This window comes from Anolis sagrei, chromosome 2 (genome assembly GCF_037176765.1).
Source record: "Anolis sagrei isolate rAnoSag1 chromosome 2, rAnoSag1.mat, whole genome shotgun sequence".
Taxonomy (NCBI): domain Eukaryota; kingdom Metazoa; phylum Chordata; class Lepidosauria; order Squamata; family Dactyloidae; genus Anolis; species Anolis sagrei.
This window is the reverse complement of record NC_090022.1, coordinates 299,716,530-299,727,037: the sequence shown is the minus strand read 5'-3', so window position 1 is coordinate 299,727,037 and position 10,508 is coordinate 299,716,530.

The following is a 10,508-nucleotide window of genomic DNA, read 5'->3' as shown; positions in this document are numbered from 1 at the left end:
GCCAGAATATACTGTAACTGGACTGACCTTGAAGGAGCTGGGGGTAGTGATGGCCGACAGGGAGCTCTGGCGTGGGCTGGTCCATGAGGTGGGCTGGTCCATGAGGTCACGAAGAGTTGGAGACGACTGAACAAATGAACAACCAATGCCTAGTCCATGCTATATGTGATAAAGCACACAGAACTTTACTTTGTGCAAACCAAAACCAATGCAACTGGCTTTCAAATGGATTGGGGCTCCCAATGAGAGTAAACCCAAGGATGGATGGGGTCCACCTTGGTGTTGACTCCATATTCATCAGTGGAGCCCAGACAAGCCAACAAGGCCAAGGCTGATATCTCAGATATCTCTTCTTGAGCCCAGGGGCAATAAATCACAACGGGCTCATTAAGGGTAACAAATGTGTTCCTATCAAAGGGAGCCATAAATCACTCAGCGGATGGAGCCCTTGCATAGGGAGAGGTTATACAAACGCTTTGGGCCTCAGGAAAACCAGCTGGAAGGAAAAACCAAGCGGAGACGGTGCAAAAACGCCCAAGTTGCATGGAAAGTTCAATGTCCCTGGAGAGCTTGCATGAGGAATGAGCACCGGCTCCTCAGAAGAGAAAATAAACATCTTCAATTATATCCCAGATTTTTTTCGTAGCAGATCATATACATCATTGTGAAAGATGGCAAGAATGTTTGCAAGAGAAAGTCTATCAACTGGTCTTTTTTTCTGCACAGATTTTGTATGCATTTCTGAAAGCTTGTCTCCTGCTTGAATAGTGACTTGATGGCCCTTTTCCTACCATTTCCAGTAGGTTTTTCGGGCTGTATGGTCATGTTCTAGAAGCATCCTCTCCTGACATTTTGCCTGCATCTATGGCAGGCATCTTCAGAAGTTGTGAGGACCTCATAACCTCTGAGGATGCCTGCCATAGAAGCAGGTGAAATGTCAGGAGAGAATGCTTCTAGAATATGGCCATATAGCCCAAAAAACCTACAGCAACCCGGTGATTCTGGCCTTGAGAGCCTTCAACAATACATTTCCAATAGGATCTCGATCTCTCCCTCTCCCTCTCTGGGGTGGGGGATAATATTTACTCCAACCATAAGTTTATATTGCTTTAATTGTTTTTAATTTGCCTTAGGTTTTGTATTGTTGTATTGTGTGTTGAGGCCTTGGCCTTTGTAAGCCGCATCGAGTCCTTCGGGAGATGCTAGCGGGGTACAAATAAAGATTATTATTATTATTATTAGTAGTAGTATTATTATTAGAAACACCACAAGATGAATCCACAGCAGACACTCTGCTGGCTGTTGTATTGGATCACATGTCGGACCCTTCCCAAGTGTCTAGGACTGTGTGATGTATCGGCGAATAATGCATGCAGATCCCAGTAAGGTGGCCTTTTGCAGCTGGCAGATGGTAATTTTGTCAGCGCTGATTGTTTTTAAGTGCAGGCCAAGGTCTTTAGGCACTGCACCCAGTGTGCCAATCACCACTGGGACCACCTTTATTGGCTAGTGCCAGAGTCTTCGCAGTTTGATCTTTAAATCCTCATATTGTGTCACCTTTTCCAGTTGTATCTCTTCAATCCTGCTGTCACCTGAGATTGCAACATCGACAATCGTGATGTCAGGAGTCTTTTTATTAACACAATCGTGATGTCAGGAGTCTTTTTATTAACACAATCGTGATGTCAGGAGTCTTTTTTAACACAATAGTGATGTCAGGAGTCTTTTTTTAACACAATCGTGAGGTCAGGAGTCTTGTGCTCCAAAACTCTGTCAGTCTGAATCCAGAAATCTCAGAGGAGTTTGATGTGTTCATTCTCTGTAACTTTTTCCAGCTTTTTCCACCAGTTCTTTGTCGCAGGCAGATGGTCTTTGTGGCATAAGTTCCAGTGAATCATCTGAGCAATGGTGTTGTGCCTCTGCTTGTAGTCTGTCTGCGTGATCTTCTTGCAGCAGCTGAGGATGGGATCTATTGTCGAAGGCTTTCATGGCTGGAATCACTAGGTTCTTGTGGGTTTTTTCGGGCTATAGAGCCATGTTCTAGAGGCATTTCTCTTGACGTTTCGCCTGCATCTATGGCAAGCACCTCTGAGGATGCTTGCCATAGATGCAGGCGAAACGTCAGGAGAAATGCCTCTAGAACATGGCTCTATAGCCCGAAAAAACCTACAAGAACCTGATGGGATCTATTGTTTCATCTGCTTCCTTGCAGATGATGATAATGATGATGATGATGATGATGATTATTATTATTATTATTTGCTACTCTGGATCTGTTAATGATCTCAGGTGACTTTGGCTATTTCTGAAACATCAGTAACAAACAGTTTAGTTACTGATGTTTCAGAAATATCAATGAAGCATGTAGCAGGCCAACTATGAGATACACAACTGTGTGCACAACCACAGCATCCTGCAGAAGGGTGGGTGATATGGCAAATCCGGCACATCATTATACGAGTGTAGACTTAAACCGGGCAAGGAAGATGCCGGATCTCAGCCAGAGGAGTGTCGTCCCATAGCTAGGATAGGGCAGAAGTTTCTCCCTCCATCTGAAGCTTTGAAAAGGCTTCACAAAAGGCTTTTTCGTAAACCCAGAGGATGATCGCTGAGCGCCACCAGACTCCCACACCAAATCCAGCGTAGCTCTCGCTAGGAAAGGAAACAAATTCTTGCAAAAATAATAAAAAAAAGTGAAATTGGTGCAGCTTGAGGTTGGCTTCCCCCCATCCGGGAAGGCCAAAGAGCACAGATGGAGAAACATTATTGAATTCCTTGGGATACATTTGATCTCCTTGGCCACACAAAAAAGAGGAAGAGGGACATTTCAGCTTATTTTTAATACCGCCTGCTACAGAAAATGAACAGTAATTCGGTTAAGAAAGCTTCTCATGACATCAGCTCCCAGCACCAGGACTTAAGCGGGCCCGCAGCAGCGGAGACAAAGGAGAAAAAGGAAGAGAAGATTAATTTCCATTTCATAAATAAAGGATTGGAGAGAACGGAGTGGGGGGTGGGTGGGAAACCCGTGTCAAGCTCCCCTCTTTGGATCTGTGAAGTCGTCCCAAGCAGAGGAATCATCCGCAAGGCTGAGTTTTCCTACGTAGTGTGATCCTTGGGCTTATTTTCACGGCAGAGCTCCATATTTTTCTTCCTAGGATGGAATGGCCTGCGGGTGTGAAGTCCTGGCACCTTCTACTGTTGAAAGAGTTGCTCTGTTCTACTCACTCTGGGCCATCTCAAGAGGCCTTTCTCTGGATGCTACTCTCCATCAAAGTTATGGGCCTTGGGGGTACTGCTTTGCAGTGGCTCCAGTCCTTCCTCGAGGGCCGTTCCCAGAAGGTTGTCACTAGGGGACTCCTGCTCGACTCCTCGGCCATTGTACTGCGGAGTCCCGCAGGGCTCAGTACTGTCCCCTATGTTGTTTAACATATACATGAAGCCGTTGGGAGAGATCATCCGGAGTTTCGGGGTGCAGTGTCATCTGTACACAGATGATGTCCAACTCTGTCACTCCTTTCCACCTGCTACTAAGGAGGCTGTCGAAGTCCTGAACCGGTGCTTGGCCGCTGTGACGGACTGGATGAGGGACAACAGATTGAAACTAAATCCAGACAAGACAGAGGTCCTCCTGGTCAGTCGAAAGGCCGAACAGGGCATAGGGTTACAGCCTGTGTTGGACGAGGTCACACTCCCCCTAAAAGCACAGGTACGCAGTCTGGGAGTTCTCCTGGACTCATCGCTGAGCCTAGAGCCCCAGGTTTCGGCGGTGGTCAGGGGAGCTTTTGCACAATTAAAACTTGTGCGCCAGCTGCGCCCGTACCTTGAGAAGTCTGACTTGGCCACAGTGGTCCACGCTTTGGTTACATCCCGTTTAAATTACTGCAACGCTCTCTACGTGGGGTTGCCTCTGAAGACTGCCCGGAAGCTGCAGCTAGTCCAACGCTTGGCAGCCAGATTTCTAACGGGTGCTGGTACAGGGAGCATGCAACCCCTCTGTTACGCCAGCTCCACAGGCTGCCGATTAGCTTCCGAGCACAATTCAAAGTGCTGGTTTTGACCTACAAAGCCCTAAATGACTCTGGCCCTGTTTACCTGTCCGAACGGATTCTCTCCTACGAACCATCAAGGTCTTTAAGATCTTCCGGGGGGGGCCCTGCTCTCGATCCCACCACTGTCACAATCGCGGTTGGTTGGGACGAGAGACAGGGCCTTCTCGATGGTGGCTCCCCGGCTTTGGAACTCCCTCCCACAGGAGATTAGAACGGCTCCCTCCCTCCTGACGTTCAGGAAATTAACAAAGACTTGGCTATGGAATGCGGCCTTTGATAACTGAGTCAACTTTGGTCCATATGGAAGGAGAATGAATAACTGTGAATTATGACCAGGAATGTTTTTGACGACTTGGCTGTGTAATTGTGATGATGACGATGTTGTATTGTAATATGTTTTTAACGTGTAATGATAATGCATTGTGTGGTTTGTATTTTGTATATGAACACATGTTGTGAACCGGATCTGAGTCCCTCCTGGAGGTGAGAAGATCGGTATAGAAAACTTTTAAATAAATAAATAAATATGTTGTTCAGTCGCTTCAGACTCTTCGTGACCTCATGGACCATATCACGCCAGAGCTCCCTGTTGGCCGTCACCACCCCCAGCTCCTTCAGAGTCAAGCCAGTCCCTTCAAGGATACCATCCATCCATCTTGCCCTTGGTGGGCCCCTCTTCCTTTTTCCTTCCTTTTTCCCTAGCATCATTGTCTTCTGCAAGCTTTCCTGTCTTCTCATGATGTAGCCAAAGTACTTCATCCTTCCCTCCAATGAGCAGTTGGGCTTTATTTCCCGTCACCACCCCCAGCTCCTTCAGAGTCAAGCCCTAATCTGTATATTTAAGACGTTTACATGATTTTTCCTGAAAAGATTCACTATGATTTATGGAAGAGGTTGGGTATCCCTTGGACAAAGACGTTTTGGATTTCAGATTTTATTTTAGCTTTTGGATTACCTCTACAGACATAATCAGGTGTCTTGGGGATGAGACTCTAGTCGAAACATGAAATTCATTTTGTTTCCTATACACCTTACACTCATTGCCTACAAGTAATTTCAGGCACATTTTAAATCATTTTGTGCATGAAACAAAGTTTGTGTACACTGAACCATCGGGAAGCAGAATTGTCATTGCCTCAGCCATCTGGGTGAATAATGTTGGAATATTTAAGAAGGGATGCTCAGCCTGTATTGGTGGCATATTGGGGTCTCTTGTCTTTCTTCCTTGTAGAGCCTAGGGCTAATAGATCATAATTTTGCCCCTCTTTCACATCCCAATGCTGAACTACTTAGGCGATCCCTCATAGATTGAGGATGATTGTTTTTCACATGTGGTGTCCTGGCGGTGGGTCTGTAGGAGCCCTATTCTTGATCCGCATATTCTCCTGCAGTGAGGGCATCAGTTTCCAGGTGGAAAGTGGTCCTGGTCAGGGTTGGCTTGATGTGTTTTCCTCTTGGCACATTTCTCTCTTTCACCCTCTATTTATGCCTCTTCAAATTCTTCAGCACTGCTGGTCGCAGCTGACCTCCAGCTAGAGCGCTCAAGGGCCAGGGCTTCCCAGTTCTCAGTGTCTATGCCACAGTTTTTGAGGTTGGCTTTAAGCCCATCTTTCAATCTCTTTTCCTGTTCACCAACATCCCATTTACCATTCAGAGTAGAGTAACAGCTTTGGGAGACGGTAATCAGACATTCGGACAATGTGGCCAGCCAGTGAAGTTGATGGTGGGGGAGCATCGCTTCAATGCTGGTGGTCTTTGCTTCTTCCAGCACACTGACATTTGTCCGCTTGTCTTCCCAAGAGATTTGCAGGATTTTTTGGAGGCAATGCTGATGGAATCGCTCCAGGAGTTGCATGTGATGTCTGTAGACAGTCCACGTTTCGCATGCGTATAGCAGGGTTGGGAGGACAATAGCTTTCTAAACAAGCACCTTGGTCTCCCTACAGATGTCCCGGTCCTCAAACACTCTCTGCTTCATTCGGGAAAATGCTGCACTCGCAGATCTTAGGCGGTGTTGTATTTCAGTGTCAATGTTGACTTTTGTGTAGAGGTGGCTGCCAAGGGAGTAATGATCCACATTTTCTAATGTTACACCATTAAGCTGTATTTCTGGAATTTTGCCCCTCTTTCACATCCCATTACTGAATAATACATGGGAGTCATAAGTAGACAGTGGGATGTCCTTTCTGGTTAAACAGGAAAAAATGTTTATTCCACTCCAGAAATTTGAACAGGAAGTATGGAAACTTGAGCCAAGAGTTCTGAGCATTTGGGGAAAACGTATTGCGCTACAATCCCTTGAATTATTCCCATGCACGGCATGAAGGGAATGCTGTGGATCTAGCATGCCTTAATTTCAATAAGACCTTCAGTAAGGTCCCCCATGGGACTCTTACAAAGAAGCTGGTAAAATGTGCAGTACAGATTCCTATTGTGAGGTAGGTTTGTAATTGGTTGAGTGACTAAACCAGTGGTTCTCAACCTTCTAATGCCGTGACCCCTTAATACAGTTCCTCATGTTGTGGTGACCCCCAACCATAACCCTAACATTATGAATCGCCATGTAAATAATGATCTGCAGGATGTACTTTCATTCACTGGAGCAAATTTGGCACAAATACCCGGTATGCCCAAATTTGAATACTGGTGGGGATTGATTTTGTCATTTGGGAGTTGTGTTGTTGTTGTTCATTCGTTCAGTCGTCTCCGACTCTTCGTGACCTCATGGACCAGCCCACGCCAGAGCTCCCTGTCGGCTGTCACCACCCCCAGCTCCTTCAAGGTCAGTCCAGTCACTTCAAGGATGCCATCCATCCATCTTGCCCTAGGTCGGCCCCTCTTCCTTTTGCCTTCCACTTTCCCCACAACTTTGGGAGTTGTAGTTGCTGGGATTTACAGTTAACCTGCAAACAAACCCCACCAATGATTGTATTGAACCAAAGTTGGTACACAGAACTCCCATGACCAACAGAAAATACTGGAAGGGTTTGGTGGAAATTGACCTTGAGTTTTGGAGTTGTAGTTCGCCTACATCCAGAGACCACTGTGGGCTCAAACAATGATGGATCTGGACCAAAGCTGGCACAGATACTCAATACGCCCAAATGTGAAAACTGATGGGGTTTGGGGAAAATAGACTTTGACATTTGGGAGTTGTACTTGCTGGGATTTATAGTTCGCCTACAATCAAGGAGCGTGCTGAACCCCACCAATGACAGAATTGGGCCAAAGTTCCCACACAGAACCTCCATGACCAACAGAAAATACTGTGTTTTCTGATGGTCTTTGGTGACTCCTCTGACACACCTTCATGACCCTCCCAGGGGTCCCGACCCCCAGGTTGAGAAACACTGGACTAAACCCAAAGCGAGCTTCTCCTCAATGGTTTCTCCTCTTCATCCAGGAAAAAAAGTGACCAGTAGGGTGCCATCAAGATGGTTCTGTCTGGGGCCTTTTGGGTCAGTTCAACATCTTTATCAATGACTTGGATGAAGGTTTAGAGGGCATGCTTATCAAGTTTGCAGATGGGTCCAAATTGGGATAGATAGCTAATAGTCTAGAACAGCATTTCTCAACCTGGGGCTGGGACCCCGGGCTGGGGGGTTGGGTTGCGAGGGGGTGTCAGAAGGGTCACCAAAGGCCATCAGGAAACAGTGTTTTCTGTTGGTTATGGGGGTTCTGTGTGGGAAATTTCCCCCAATTCTATAATTGGTGGGGTTTAGAATGCTCTTTGATTGTATGTGAACTATAAATCCCAGCAACTACAACTCCCAAATGTCAAGGACTATTTTCCTCAAACTCCACCAGTGTTCGCATTTGTGCATATTGAGTATTCGTGCCAAGTTAGGTCCAGAGCTATCAATGTTTAAGTTCACAGTGCTCTCTGTGTGCCAAGTTTGGTTCAATTCTATCATTGGTGGAGTTCATAATGCTCTTTGATTGTAGGTGAACTATGAATCCCAGCAACTACAACTCCCAAATGTCAAGGTTTATTTTCCTCAACCTCCACCAGTGTTCGCATTTGTGCATATTGAGTATTCGTGCCAAGTTAGGTCCAGAGCTATCATTGTTTAAGTTCACAGTCTCTCTGTGTGCCAACTTTGGTTCAATTCCATCATTGGTGGAGTTCAGAATGCTCTTTGATTGCAGGTGAACTATAAATCCCAGCAACTACAACTCCCAGATGTCAAGGTCCATTTTCCTCAAACTCCACCAAATTTTGCATTTATGCATATTGAGTATTTGTGCCCAGTTTGCTCCAGATCTATCACTGTTTAAGTTCACAGTGCTCTCTGGATGGAGGTGAACTACAACTCCAAAACTCAAAGCCAATGCTCACCAAGCCCTTCCAGTATTTTCTTTTGATCATGGGAGTCCTGTGTGCCTAGTTTGGTGCAATTCCATCATTGGTAGAGTTCAGAATGATATTTGATGGTAGGTGAACTATAAATCCCAGCAACTACAACTCCCAAATGTCAAGGTCTATTTTCCTCAACCTCCACCAATGTTCGCATTTGTGCATATTGAGTATTTGTGCCAGGTTTGGTCCAGATCTATCATTGTTTAAGTTCACAGTGCTCTCTGGATTGAGGTGAACTACAGCTCCAAAACTCAAGGCCAATGCCCGCCAAGCCCTTCCAGTATTTTCTGTTGGTCATAGGAGTCATGTGTGCCAAGTTTGGTTCAATTCCATCGTTGGTAGAATTCAGAATGCTCTTTGATGGTAGGAGAACTATAAATCCCAGCAACTACAACTCCCAAATGTCAAGGTTTATTTTCCTCAACCTCCACCAATGTTCGCTTTTGTGCATATTGAGTATTTGTGCCAAGTTTGGTCCAGATCTATCATTGTTTAAGTTCACAGTGCTCTCTGGATGGAGGTGAACTACAACTCCAAAACTCAAAGCCAATACCCACCAAGCCAACCCAGTATTTTCTGTTGGTCATGGGAGTCCTGTGTGCCAAGTCTGGTTCAATACCATTGTTGGTAGAGTTTAGAATGCTCTTTGATGGTAGGGGAACTATAAACCCAGCAACTACAACTCCCAAATGTCAAGGTCTATTTTCCTCAACCTCCACCAATGTTTGCATTTGTGCATATTGAGTATTTGTGCCAAGTTTGGTCCAAATCTATCATTGTTTAAATTCACAGTGCTCTCTGGATTGAGGTGAACTACAACTCCAAAACTCAAGGCCAATGCCCGCCAAGCCCTTCCAGTATTTTCTGTTGGTCATAGGAGTCATGTGTGCCAAGTTTGGTTCAATTCCATCGTTGGTAGAATTCAGAATGCTCTTTGATGGTAGGAGAACTATAAATCCCAGCAACTACAACTCCCAAATGTCAAGGTTTATTTTCCTCAACCTCCAGCAATGTTCGCATTTGTGCATATTGAGTATTTGTGCCAAGTTTGGTCCAGATCTATCATTGTTTAGGTTCACAGTGCTCTCTGGATGGAGGTGAACTACAACTCCTAAACCCAAGGCCAATGCCCACCAAGCCCTTCCATTCTTTTCTGTTGGTCATGGGAGTCGTGTGTGCCAAGTTTGGTTCAATTCCATCGTTGGTAGAGTTCGGAATGCTCTTTGATTGTAGGTGAACTATAAATCCCAGTAACTACAACTCCCAAACAGCAAAATCAATCCCCCCGCAAACCCCACCAGTATTCAAATTTGGGTGTATTGGGTATTTGTACCAAATTTGGTCCAGTGAATGAGAATCCATTCTGCATGTCAGATATTTACATTACGATTCACAACAATAGCAAAATTACAGTTACGAAGTAGTAACAAAATTAAGGTTGTGGTTGGGGGGTCACCACAACATGAGGAACTGTATTAAGGGGTCTCGGCATTAGGAAGGTGGGGATTACAGACTTTAGGAGTCACAAAGCATTGGCCACACCACACGTTCTCCAATCTTAGTTTTTCTGCCTCTCTTTCTCTGTTCTTGGTGGCTGTTTTTGGAGGCCCTCGGTGCCTAATGCGCCTTCCGCTTTGCTCTTAAAGTATAAAGTCGAGTACTTTATACATATTAGATGATGCTGGCTTTTTAAGCATGAACTTTAGTACATCTTTGAATATGTTCTGTCCTCACTGTGACTTCCCTCTGTGCCGGTTGCGCATGTTGGGTTGCAGAACTCCTTTCTTCCCAAAATAAAAATTCCTTGATGGTTCCTTCTTTAAACCAAATGGGTCCAATCCTGCCTCCATTGGGAAACCCTGTCTAGGACACAATGCGACACACCTTCCTTTCCTTGGATCCTTCCATTTTGCAGAACATGACGTTCAGTGCATCAAAAAAGGGACATCAATGTTTGACTGAGCATAATGGAGAAAATTCAGAATGTATTAGGAGAAGGGGAAGGAGTAGTCCCACTCTTTGCAAATTCTTGCAGAAAAGACAAGCAAAGACAGAGAGCATCACGTTGAGTAGACTGTTTAGACTTCTCTTTTATT